We start from the raw sequence: 13820 nt of genomic DNA on the forward strand, positions 1-13820 counted from the left end.
ACTCCACGCCCCAGCCCCCGCGCAGCGAGCAGAGGACGCGCCCCGCAGCCCGTTCCCCGCGCCGCGGCGCGCCTGGCCTCCCGGCCTAGCCCAGGTAACTTTTCTGCTTCCTGAGTCCTTTTCAGCATGATCCAGTCATCTTTGATATTTAACTTCTGATATGACAGGATGTTCCAGAATCATATTGTAATTTTCTGCTCCAATCCTGGAGTCAGCTACATCTCCGAAAAGGGCTGGCAAAGATTATTTTTAATGGCTGCATCTTCTGGATGTACCAGTTCTTATTTAGCCAGTCCACTATCTGGAGGGAAAGAGTTTAGAAAGTTTCTGTAACTCTTCTGTAGTATCAATTAAATACTGAGATGTTTTATAGAAATAGTATATATAAGTGAGTGATGATGCCCTTACAATTGTTTTCTCTATTATTTAATAGTTTTTAAAAGCCTAGGCAGTTGACCCAGCTAGGGCGTGACGCATAAGCTGGTGTGCGTCATTCACCTGTTAGAGATGTCTGCTTCTAGAGAGGGGCTTGCAAACAATGAATTAAAAGGTGGTAGCTTGCTGGGTAGAGTAATCTTGGTTGTAGGTTTTTCTCCTGAATCACTTTAACTATGTCCTGCCACTCCCTTCTGGCTTGCAGAATTTCTGCTGAAAGATGAGCTGTTCAGCTTATGGGGGATTCCCTTGTGTGTTATGTATTGTTTTTCCCTTGCTGCTTTTAATATATTTTCTGTGTATTTAATTTTTGATAGTTTGATTAATATGTGTCTTGGCGTGTTTCTCCTTGGATTCATCCTGTATGCGACTGTCTGCGCTTCCTGGCCTTGATTAACTATTTCCTTTCCCATATTAGGGAAGTTTCCAGCTATAATCTCTTCGGATATTTTCTCCGTCCCTTTCTTTTGCTCTTCCTCTTCCGGGACCCCTATAATTCGAATGTTGGGGCGTTTAATGTTGTCCCAGAGGTCTCTGAGACTGTCCTCGATTCTTTTCATTCTTTTTTCTTTATTCTGCTCTGCAGTCGTTATTTCCATTATTTCATCTTCCGGGTCACTTATCTGTTCTTCTGCCTCAGGTATTCTGCCGTTGATTCCTTCTAGAGAATTTTTAATTTCGTCTGTTGTGGTGTTCCTCAGTGTTTGTTTGCTCTTTAGTTCTTCTGGGTCCTTGTTAAACGTTTCTTGTGTTTTCTCCGTCCTATTTCCAAGATTTTGGATCATCTTTACTCTCATTACTGTGAATTCTTTTTCAGGGAGACTGCCTATTTCCTCTTCGTTTGTTTGGTGTGGTGGGTTTTTACCTTGCTCCTTCATCTGCTGTGTGTTTCTCTGTGTTTTCATTTTGCTAAACTTACTGTGTTTGCGGGTCTGCTTTCCACAGACTGCAGGTTCGGAGCTCCCTTTGTTTTTGGTGTCTGCCCCCAGTGGCTAAGGTTGGTTCAGTGGGTCGTGTAGGCTTCCTGGTGGAGGGGACTCGTCGTGCCTGTGTTCTGCTGGATGAGGCTTGAATCTTGTCTTGCTGGTGGGCAGGACCGCATCTGCTGTTGTGTTTTGGGGGTGCCTGTGACCTTATTATGATTTTAGGCAGCCTCTCTGCTAATGGGTGGGGTTGTGTTCCTGTCTTGCTAGTTGTTTGGCCTAGGGTGTCCAGCACCGTAGCTTGCTGGTCGGTGAGTGGAGCTGTGTCTTAGCGTTGAGATGGAGATCTCTGGGAGAGCTTTCGCCGTCTGACAGTACGTGGAGTGGAGCCGGGAGGTCTCTGGTGGACCAGTGTCCTGAACTCGGCTCTCCCACCTCAGAGGCACAGGCGTGACACCTGGCGGAAGCCCCTAGACCCTGCCAGCCACGCGGCTGAAGGCCAGGAGCACCGTGCCCCGACCTGGGCGGCGGGGGGCGGGGTCGGGGGGGGGCGGTGCGTCTGGGAGGGGCGGGGGATAGACAGCCAGGCGGAAATCTCAGTGGAAATCTAAAGGCTCACGAGATTGGCAAGGGTCTGGGGGCGTGGACTCGGAGCGCGCCTCAGCGCCCGGGTAGAGGAGGCAGCCGCGGCACGAGGGTCCTGAAGTCCCGCGGCCGAGCCTGGGCGGGCGCCATTCCTGGGCGAGTTCTCTGAGGAGCGCCCCTGGCTCCTGCCAAAGGGGGCGGGGAGCTCGGCGAGCGGCCCGCGTCTGCGGCTTCCTCTCCACGCCCGAGCCTCCGCGCAGCGAGCACAGGGCGCCCGGAGTCTTAGCGCGCCTCTGCGCCGGGATAGATAGAGAAGGTAGCCGCGGCGGGTCGGTCCTGAATTCCCGCGGCGCTCCCTCCCTGGCGGCGAGTAACGGTCCTGAAGTCTCGAGGCGGCCGAGCCTGGCCGGGCGCCATCCCTGGGCGTGTTCTCTGAGGAGTGCCCGTGGCTCCTGCAAAAGGGAGCGGGGAGCTCGGCGAGCGGCCCGCGTCTGCGGCTTCCACTCCACGCCCCAGCCCCCGCGCAGCGAGCAGAGGACGCGCCCCGCAGCCCGTTCCCCGCGCCGCGGCGCGCCTGGCCTCCCGGCCTAGCCCAGGTAACTTTTCTGCTTCCTGAGTCCTTTTCAGCATGATCCAGTCATCTTTGATATTTAACTTCTGATATGACAGGATGTTCCAGAATCATATTGTAATTTTCTGCTCCAATCCTGGAGTCAGCTACATCTCCGAAAAGGGCTGGCAAAGATTATTTTTAATGGCTGCATCTTCTGGATGTACCAGTTCTTATTTAGCCAGTCCACTATCTGGAGGGAAAGAGTTTAGAAAGTTTCTGTAACTCTTCTGTAGTATCAATTAAATACTGAGATGTTTTATAGAAATAGTATATATAAGTGAGTGATGATGCCCTTACAATTGTTTTCTCTATTATTTAATAGTTTTTAAAAGCCTAGGCAGTTGACCCAGCTAGGGCGTGACGCATAAGCTGGTGTGCGTCATTCACCTGTTAGAGATGTCTGCTTCTAGAGAGGGGCTTGCAAACAATGAATTAAAAGGTGGTAGCTTGCTGGGTAGAGTAATCTTGGTTGTAGGTTTTTCTCCTGAATCACTTTAACTATGTCCTGCCACTCCCTTCTGGCTTGCAGAATTTCTGCTGAAAGATGAGCTGTTCAGCTTATGGGGGATTCCCTTGTGTGTTATGTATTGTTTTTCCCTTGCTGCTTTTAATATATTTTCTGTGTATTTAATTTTTGATAGTTTGATTAATATGTGTCTTGGCGTGTTTCTCCTTGGATTCATCCTGTATGCGACTGTCTGCGCTTCCTGGCCTTGATTAACTATTTCCTTTCCCATATTAGGGAAGTTTCCAGCTATAATCTCTTCGGATATTTTCTCCGTCCCTTTCTTTTGCTCTTCCTCTTCCGGGACCCCTATAATTCGAATGTTGGGGCGTTTAATGTTGTCCCAGAGGTCTCTGAGACTGTCCTCGATTCTTTTCATTCTTTTTTCTTTATTCTGCTCTGCAGTCGTTATTTCCATTATTTCATCTTCCGGGTCACTTATCTGTTCTTCTGCCTCAGGTATTCTGCCGTTGATTCCTTCTAGAGAATTTTTAATTTCGTCTGTTGTGGTGTTCCTCAGTGTTTGTTTGCTCTTTAGTTCTTCTGGGTCCTTGTTAAACGTTTCTTGTGTTTTCTCCGTCCTATTTCCAAGATTTTGGATCATCTTTACTCTCATTACTGTGAATTCTTTTTCAGGGAGACTGCCTATTTCCTCTTCGTTTGTTTGGTGTGGTGGGTTTTTACCTTGCTCCTTCATCTGCTGTGTGTTTCTCTGTGTTTTCATTTTGCTAAACTTACTGTGTTTGCGGGTCTGCTTTCCACAGACTGCAGGTTCGGAGCTCCCTTTGTTTTTGGTGTCTGCCCCCAGTGGCTAAGGTTGGTTCAGTGGGTCGTGTAGGCTTCCTGGTGGAGGGGACTCGTCGTGCCTGTGTTCTGCTGGATGAGGCTTGAATCTTGTCTTGCTGGTGGGCAGGACCGCATCTGCTGTTGTGTTTTGGGGGTGCCTGTGACCTTATTATGATTTTAGGCAGCCTCTCTGCTAATGGGTGGGGTTGTGTTCCTGTCTTGCTAGTTGTTTGGCCTAGGGTGTCCAGCACCGTAGCTTGCTGGTCGGTGAGTGGAGCTGTGTCTTAGCGTTGAGATGGAGATCTCTGGGAGAGCTTTCGCCGTCTGATAGTACGTGGAGTGGAGCCGGGAGGTCTCTGGTGGACCAGTGTCCTGAACTCGGCTCTCCCACCTCAGAGGCACAGGCGTGACACCTGGCGGAAGCCCCTAGACCCTGCCAGCCACGCGGCTGAAGGCCAGGAGCACCGTGCCCCGACCTGGGCGGCGGGGGGCGGGGTCGGGGGGGGGGCGGTGCGTCTGGGAGGGGCGGGGGATAGACAGCCAGGCGGAAATCTCAGTGGAAATCTAAAGGCTCACGAGATTGGCAAGGGTCTGGGGGCGTGGACTCGGAGCGCGCCTCAGCGCCCGGGTAGAGGAGGCAGCCGCGGCACGAGGGTCCTGAAGTCCCGCGGCCGAGCCTGGGCGGGCGCCATTCCTGGGCGAGTTCTCTGAGGAGCGCCCCTGGCTCCTGCCAAAGGGGGCGGGGAGCTCGGCGAGCGGCCCGCGTCTGCGGCTTCCTCTCCACGCCCGAGCCTCCGCGCAGCGAGCACAGGGCGCCCGGAGTCTTAGCGCGCCTCTGCGCCGGGATAGATAGAGAAGGTAGCCGCGGCGGGTCGGTCCTGAATTCCCGCGGCGCTCCCTCCCTGGCGGCGAGTAACGGTCCTGAAGTCTCGAGGCGGCCGAGCCTGGCCGGGCGCCATCCCTGGGCGTGTTCTCTGAGGAGTGCCCGTGGCTCCTGCAAAAGGGAGCGGGGAGCTCGGCGAGCGGCCCGCGTCTGCGGCTTCCACTCCACGCCCCAGCCCCCGCGCAGCGAGCAGAGGACGCGCCCCGCAGCCCGTTCCCCGCGCCGCGGCGCGCCTGGCCTCCCGGCCTAGCCCAGGTAACTTTTCTGCTTCCTGAGTCCTTTTCAGCATGATCCAGTCATCTTTGATATTTAACTTCTGATATGACAGGATGTTCCAGAATCATATTGTAATTTTCTGCTCCAATCCTGGAGTCAGCTACATCTCCGAAAAGGGCTGGCAAAGATTATTTTTAATGGCTGCATCTTCTGGATGTACCAGTTCTTATTTAGCCAGTCCACTATCTGGAGGGAAAGAGTTTAGAAAGTTTCTGTAACTCTTCTGTAGTATCAATTAAATACTGAGATGTTTTATAGAAATAGTATATATAAGTGAGTGATGATGCCCTTACAATTGTTTTCTCTATTATTTAATAGTTTTTAAAAGCCTAGGCAGTTGACCCAGCTAGGGCGTGACGCATAAGCTGGTGTGCGTCATTCACCTGTTAGAGATGTCTGCTTCTAGAGAGGGGCTTGCAAACAATGAATTAAAAGGTGGTAGCTTGCTGGGTAGAGTAATCTTGGTTGTAGGTTTTTCTCCTGAATCACTTTAACTATGTCCTGCCACTCCCTTCTGGCTTGCAGAATTTCTGCTGAAAGATGAGCTGTTCAGCTTATGGGGGATTCCCTTGTGTGTTATGTATTGTTTTTCCCTTGCTGCTTTTAATATATTTTCTGTGTATTTAATTTTTGATAGTTTGATTAATATGTGTCTTGGCGTGTTTCTCCTTGGATTCATCCTGTATGCGACTGTCTGCGCTTCCTGGCCTTGATTAACTATTTCCTTTCCCATATTAGGGAAGTTTCCAGCTATAATCTCTTCGGATATTTTCTCCGTCCCTTTCTTTTGCTCTTCCTCTTCCGGGACCCCTATAATTCGAATGTTGGGGCGTTTAATGTTGTCCCAGAGGTCTCTGAGACTGTCCTCGATTCTTTTCATTCTTTTTTCTTTATTCTGCTCTGCAGTCGTTATTTCCATTATTTCATCTTCCGGGTCACTTATCTGTTCTTCTGCCTCAGGTATTCTGCCGTTGATTCCTTCTAGAGAATTTTTAATTTCGTCTGTTGTGGTGTTCCTCAGTGTTTGTTTGCTCTTTAGTTCTTCTGGGTCCTTGTTAAACGTTTCTTGTGTTTTCTCCGTCCTATTTCCAAGATTTTGGATCATCTTTACTCTCATTACTGTGAATTCTTTTTCAGGGAGACTGCCTATTTCCTCTTCGTTTGTTTGGTGTGGTGGGTTTTTACCTTGCTCCTTCATCTGCTGTGTGTTTCTCTGTGTTTTCATTTTGCTAAACTTACTGTGTTTGCGGGTCTGCTTTCCACAGACTGCAGGTTCGGAGCTCCCTTTGTTTTTGGTGTCTGCCCCCAGTGGCTAAGGTTGGTTCAGTGGGTCGTGTAGGCTTCCTGGTGGAGGGGACTCGTCGTGCCTGTGTTCTGCTGGATGAGGCTTGAATCTTGTCTTGCTGGTGGGCAGGACCGCATCTGCTGTTGTGTTTTGGGGGTGCCTGTGACCTTATTATGATTTTAGGCAGCCTCTCTGCTAATGGGTGGGGTTGTGTTCCTGTCTTGCTAGTTGTTTGGCCTAGGGTGTCCAGCACCGTAGCTTGCTGGTCGGTGAGTGGAGCTGTGTCTTAGCGTTGAGATGGAGATCTCTGGGAGAGCTTTCGCCGTCTGATAGTACGTGGAGTGGAGCCGGGAGGTCTCTGGTGGACCAGTGTCCTGAACTCGGCTCTCCCACCTCAGAGGCACAGGCGTGACACCTGGCGGAAGCCCCTAGACCCTGCCAGCCACGCGGCTGAAGGCCAGGAGCACCGTGCCCCGACCTGGGCGGCGGGGGGCGGGGTCGGGGGGGGGGGCGGTGCGTCTGGGAGGGGCGGGGGATAGACAGCCAGGCGGAAATCTCAGTGGAAATCTAAAGGCTCACGAGATTGGCAAGGGTCTGGGGGCGTGGACTCGGAGCGCGCCTCAGCGCCCGGGTAGAGGAGGCAGCCGCGGCACGAGGGTCCTGAAGTCCCGCGGCCGAGCCTGGGCGGGCGCCATTCCTGGGCGAGTTCTCTGAGGAGCGCCCCTGGCTCCTGCCAAAGGGGGCGGGGAGCTCGGCGAGCGGCCCGCGTCTGCGGCTTCCTCTCCACGCCCGAGCCTCCGCGCAGCGAGCACAGGGCGCCCGGAGTCTTAGCGCGCCTCTGCGCCGGGATAGATAGAGAAGGTAGCCGCGGCGGGTCGGTCCTGAATTCCCGCGGCGCTCCCTCCCTGGCGGCGAGTAACGGTCCTGAAGTCTCGAGGCGGCCGAGCCTGGCCGGGCGCCATCCCTGGGCGTGTTCTCTGAGGAGTGCCCGTGGCTCCTGCAAAAGGGGCGTGTTCTCTGAGGAGTGCCCGTGGCTCCTGCAAAAGGGAGCGGGGAGCTCGGCGAGCGGCCCGCGTCTGCGGCTTCCACTCCACGCCCCAGCCCCCGCGCAGCGAGCAGAGGACGCGCCCCGCAGCCCGTTCCCCGCGCCGCGGCGCGCCTGGCCTCCCGGCCTAGCCCAGGTAACTTTTCTGCTTCCTGAGTCCTTTTCAGCATGATCCAGTCATCTTTGATATTTAACTTCTGATATGACAGGATGTTCCAGAATCATATTGTAATTTTCTGCTCCAATCCTGGAGTCAGCTACATCTCCGAAAAGGGCTGGCAAAGATTATTTTTAATGGCTGCATCTTCTGGATGTACCAGTTCTTATTTAGCCAGTCCACTATCTGGAGGGAAAGAGTTTAGAAAGTTTCTGTAACTCTTCTGTAGTATCAATTAAATACTGAGATGTTTTATAGAAATAGTATATATAAGTGAGTGATGATGCCCTTACAATTGTTTTCTCTATTATTTAATAGTTTTTAAAAGCCTAGGCAGTTGACCCAGCTAGGGCGTGACGCATAAGCTGGTGTGCGTCATTCACCTGTTAGAGATGTCTGCTTCTAGAGAGGGGCTTGCAAACAATGAATTAAAAGGTGGTAGCTTGCTGGGTAGAGTAATCTTGGTTGTAGGTTTTTCTCCTGAATCACTTTAACTATGTCCTGCCACTCCCTTCTGGCTTGCAGAATTTCTGCTGAAAGATGAGCTGTTCAGCTTATGGGGGATTCCCTTGTGTGTTATGTATTGTTTTTCCCTTGCTGCTTTTAATATATTTTCTGTGTATTTAATTTTTGATAGTTTGATTAATATGTGTCTTGGCGTGTTTCTCCTTGGATTCATCCTGTATGCGACTGTCTGCGCTTCCTGGCCTTGATTAACTATTTCCTTTCCCATATTAGGGAAGTTTCCAGCTATAATCTCTTCGGATATTTTCTCCGTCCCTTTCTTTTGCTCTTCCTCTTCCGGGACCCCTATAATTCGAATGTTGGGGCGTTTAATGTTGTCCCAGAGGTCTCTGAGACTGTCCTCGATTCTTTTCATTCTTTTTTCTTTATTCTGCTCTGCAGTCGTTATTTCCATTATTTCATCTTCCGGGTCACTTATCTGTTCTTCTGCCTCAGGTATTCTGCCGTTGATTCCTTCTAGAGAATTTTTAATTTCGTCTGTTGTGGTGTTCCTCAGTGTTTGTTTGCTCTTTAGTTCTTCTGGGTCCTTGTTAAACGTTTCTTGTGTTTTCTCCGTCCTATTTCCAAGATTTTGGATCATCTTTACTCTCATTACTGTGAATTCTTTTTCAGGGAGACTGCCTATTTCCTCTTCGTTTGTTTGGTGTGGTGGGTTTTTACCTTGCTCCTTCATCTGCTGTGTGTTTCTCTGTGTTTTCATTTTGCTAAACTTACTGTGTTTGCGGGTCTGCTTTCCACAGACTGCAGGTTCGGAGCTCCCTTTGTTTTTGGTGTCTGCCCCCAGTGGCTAAGGTTGGTTCAGTGGGTCGTGTAGGCTTCCTGGTGGAGGGGACTCGTCGTGCCTGTGTTCTGCTGGATGAGGCTTGAATCTTGTCTTGCTGGTGGGCAGGACCGCATCTGCTGTTGTGTTTTGGGGGTGCCTGTGACCTTATTATGATTTTAGGCAGCCTCTCTGCTAATGGGTGGGGTTGTGTTCCTGTCTTGCTAGTTGTTTGGCCTAGGGTGTCCAGCACCGTAGCTTGCTGGTCGGTGAGTGGAGCTGTGTCTTAGCGTTGAGATGGAGATCTCTGGGAGAGCTTTCGCCGTCTGATAGTACGTGGAGTGGAGCCGGGAGGTCTCTGGTGGACCAGTGTCCTGAACTCGGCTCTCCCACCTCAGAGGCACAGGCGTGACACCTGGCGGAAGCCCCTAGACCCTGCCAGCCACGCGGCTGAAGGCCAGGAGCACCGTGCCCCGACCTGGGCGGCGGGGGGCGGGGTCGGGGGGCGGGGCGGTGCGTCTGGGAGGGGCGGGGGATAGACAGCCAGGCGGAAATCTCAGTGGAAATCTAAAGGCTCACGAGATTGGCAAGGGTCTGGGGGCGTGGACTCGGAGCGCGCCTCAGCGCCCGGGTAGAGGAGGCAGCCGCGGCACGAGGGTCCTGAAGTCCCGCGGCCGAGCCTGGGCGGGCGCCATTCCTGGGCGAGTTCTCTGAGGAGCGCCCCTGGCTCCTGCCAAAGGGGGCGGGGAGCTCGGCGAGCGGCCCGCGTCTGCGGCTTCCTCTCCACGCCCGAGCCTCCGCGCAGCGAGCACAGGGCGCCCGGAGTCTTAGCGCGCCTCTGCGCCGGGATAGATAGAGAAGGTAGCCGCGGCGGGTCGGTCCTGAATTCCCGCGGCGCTCCCTCCCTGGCGGCGAGTAACGGTCCTGAAGTCTCGAGGCGGCCGAGCCTGGCCGGGCGCCATCCCTGGGCGTGTTCTCTGAGGAGTGCCCGTGGCTCCTGCAAAAGGGAGCGGGGAGCTCGGCGAGCGGCCCGCGTCTGCGGCTTCCACTCCACGCCCCAGCCCCCGCGCAGCGAGCAGAGGACGCGCCCCGCAGCCCGTTCCCCGCGCCGCGGCGCGCCTGGCCTCCCGGCCTAGCCCAGGTAACTTTTCTGCTTCCTGAGTCCTTTTCAGCATGATCCAGTCATCTTTGATATTTAACTTCTGATATGACAGGATGTTCCAGAATCATATTGTAATTTTCTGCTCCAATCCTGGAGTCAGCTACATCTCCGAAAAGGGCTGGCAAAGATTATTTTTAATGGCTGCATCTTCTGGATGTACCAGTTCTTATTTAGCCAGTCCACTATCTGGAGGGAAAGAGTTTAGAAAGTTTCTGTAACTCTTCTGTAGTATCAATTAAATACTGAGATGTTTTATAGAAATAGTATATATAAGTGAGTGATGATGCCCTTACAATTGTTTTCTCTATTATTTAATAGTTTTTAAAAGCCTAGGCAGTTGACCCAGCTAGGGCGTGACGCATAAGCTGGTGTGCGTCATTCACCTGTTAGAGATGTCTGCTTCTAGAGAGGGGCTTGCAAACAATGAATTAAAAGGTGGTAGCTTGCTGGGTAGAGTAATCTTGGTTGTAGGTTTTTCTCCTGAATCACTTTAACTATGTCCTGCCACTCCCTTCTGGCTTGCAGAATTTCTGCTGAAAGATGAGCTGTTCAGCTTATGGGGGATTCCCTTGTGTGTTATGTATTGTTTTTCCCTTGCTGCTTTTAATATATTTTCTGTGTATTTAATTTTTGATAGTTTGATTAATATGTGTCTTGGCGTGTTTCTCCTTGGATTCATCCTGTATGCGACTGTCTGCGCTTCCTGGCCTTGATTAACTATTTCCTTTCCCATATTAGGGAAGTTTCCAGCTATAATCTCTTCGGATATTTTCTCCGTCCCTTTCTTTTGCTCTTCCTCTTCCGGGACCCCTATAATTCGAATGTTGGGGCGTTTAATGTTGTCCCAGAGGTCTCTGAGACTGTCCTCGATTCTTTTCATTCTTTTTTCTTTATTCTGCTCTGCAGTCGTTATTTCCATTATTTCATCTTCTAGGTTACTCATTCGTTTTTGTCTGAGTTTTTCTGCCGTTGATTGCTTCTAGAGAATTTTTAATTTCGTCTATTGTGTTGTTCCTCAGTGTTTGTTCGCTGTTTAGTTCTTCTAGGTCCTTTAATGTGCCTTTTGTTCCAGAGCCTGCAGGATTGTAGTTCTTCTTGCTACTGGTGTCTACCCTCTCGTGTATGAGGCTATCTCAGAGGCTTGCGGAAGTTTCCTGATGGGAAGGTGTGTTGGTGTGTATAGCTGGGGTTGGTCTGGTGGGCAGAGCTCAGTAAAACTTCAGTGTGCTTGTCTGCAGAGAATTGAAAAACAGACTTATATTTACCAAAGGGGAATTGTGGGTTGGAGGGATAAATTAGGAGCTTGGGATTAACATACACACACTACTATATATACAATAGATAACCAGCGTGGACCTATTAGATAGCACAGGGCATTCTACTGAGTATTCTATAATAACCCATATGGGAAAAGAATCTGAAAAAAAAGAAGGAAAATATATGTATATGTGTAATTCAATCACTTTGCTATACAACTGAAATTAAGAAAACATTGTAAGTCAACTATACTCCAATAAAGTACAAAAGGAAAAAAAAGAACTACGTACAGGGCCATCAGTACAATGGCTTGAGAGCCTGAGGACTTAGTGGGCGATTCCAGCTTGGCCACAGACACCCTCTGGGACCTTGGCCAAGTTAGATCAAGTCTTTGTGTCTTTGCTGCTTTCTCGTAAATTAAATTAGACTATTCTTATCCTTCCGTATCTCACAAATATGTCATAAAATAAACATATGTGACGTGAAAATATTGAAGGTTTCTTTTTTGGGAGGGAAAGGAGTGGCAGGTAAAAGGCACTCTGAATGAAGATTCAGTAGAAAGAATCCTTTTGACCTTCAGTTTAGAAACCAGTCAACTTCAAATAAATTCAGTCCACATCTGTTGAGCACTAACTCTGTATATGCAGCATTTTGGGCTGTGTGGTATGTGGCCTTCATAGACGTTATAATCTAGTGGAGCCATGCTGATTCCTGCGTACTCTGACCTTCTCCCAAGGCTGTGCCAGTTCCCAACCCTGAGTCTGGGCTGTTTTCATTCACTCTCTTCATGCTCAAAGGCAGCAGAGCATTCTAGATAATGCAGAAAATGGTGCTGAATTTGGGGTCCCCCACTTGAGCCTAAGCTGTGATTTGGGGTTCAGACATGTTCGATTACCTCAGTGACTGAGGAGCCTCCTGGGAGAGAACATGTCCTCAAGGAAGAAGGAGCCATACACAATAAGCTTGAGCCAAAAGCAGAGCCCAGGTCATCAGAAGAGAGAGATCCTCTGACTCCAGTCCTGTGTTTCCTGGCCCTTGTCTGAGTCCAGTGGGAGGTGGTGTAGCTATGGTGTGAGGGAAGGGGTCCAAGGTGAAAGCTGAAATATCTGTTTCAAACTTTTCAAATCCCACACCTCATAGTTATCACACATACTCTCACTTCTTACTTTACTCCAAGGGATCAAGGAAGGCATCAGTACAAGTGCAGCAGAATACCTGAGTAGAAGTGACTTTTTTTTAATGGCTGTGTTCTGATAAATCTTTTTTAAATATTTATTTATTTATTTGGTCTTGTCAGGTCTTAGTTGCGGCACGTGGGATCTCTGTTGTGGCATGCGGAATCTTTTCCTTCTGGCACAGCGATCTTCTCTCTCGTTGTGATGCACAGGCTCCAGAGTGCACAGGCTTAGTTGCCCCGAGGCATGTGAGATCTTAGTTCCCCGACCAGGGATCCAACCCGCGTCCCCTGCATTGGAAGGTGGATTCTTAACGACTGGACCACCAGAGAAGTCCCTAGAAGCGACTTTTTAAAAATAAAGAAATGTATTAGCTCATAAAATAAGTTTGGGGGAAGATGGTTCCAAGATTGGTTAATTGGGTAGCTCAAGTATGTCATTGAAGATGCAAGTGGATTTCTTCTTCCTGCTCTGCCATCCTCAGAATGATGGTATATTTCCTATCAATTCCTGGCAAGGCTACACCATGGCTTCAGCATTCCTTGATGTCACATGCAAATGAAGGCATCCAGCAAAGACTGGGGATATTCCCTCCCCCTCTCCCTCCCCCCTCCCTCCCCCTCCCTCCCCCTCCCTCCCCTCCCTCCCCTCCCTCCCCCTCCCTCCCCCTCTCCCTCCCCCTCTCCCCCTCTCCCCCTCTCCCCCCTCCCCCTCTCCCCCTCTCCCCCCTCCCCCTCTCCCCCTCTCCCCCCTCCCCCTCTTCCTCTCTCTCCCTTCCTCTCTCTCCTCTCTCTCCTCTCTCTCCTCTCTCTCCTCTCTCTCCTCTCTCTCCTCTCTCTCCTCTCTCTCTCTCTCCCCCCACCCCCAAAGGAAGAAAAAACCTTTCAGGACCCCTGTAGCAGAATTGCCCCTGGGTTCCACTGGACAAAATTGTGTCACACACCCACCCTAAACTCATTCCCTGTCAAGGTAATGACAATACTCATAATCCATCCCTCATGCTGAGGAGGAAAATCACCTTCCCAGAACATGTGGCACAGTAGGCTCAAACGTGAAATTTTACCAGAAAGAAATAAGGAAAGGTGTCTGTGGCTTAGGTCCCAACAAGTTCCTTCACCTTCCCTCTCCTGTACTTCAAAATGTTTGTACATACTCCCTTCTACTGCAAAATGTTTCTGTATCTGCTCCCTTTTAATCACCTCTGAATTGTTCTATCTTCACCCAGATTCTGAACTATCTCAGAGAGGTAATTTCCATCCATTTCAAAGCCTGACCCTCTATCAGTCTACCTGATTGATCCTTGACCTTGCTCTTATTCTAGCCCGTTACAGTGATCCCTGAACCACACCTGCAGGCTTTCCCACCTGGCACTAATTAGTGAGAATCAGGCGAGATCTGAAGCCCTTTTCTTAGTCCCAGAGGAATCCGAATTTAAAGATGCAAGAACT

The sequence above is a fragment of the Pseudorca crassidens genome, chromosome X, assembly GCF_039906515.1.
Source record: "Pseudorca crassidens isolate mPseCra1 chromosome X, mPseCra1.hap1, whole genome shotgun sequence".
Classification (NCBI taxonomy): Eukaryota; Metazoa; Chordata; class Mammalia; order Artiodactyla; family Delphinidae; genus Pseudorca; species Pseudorca crassidens.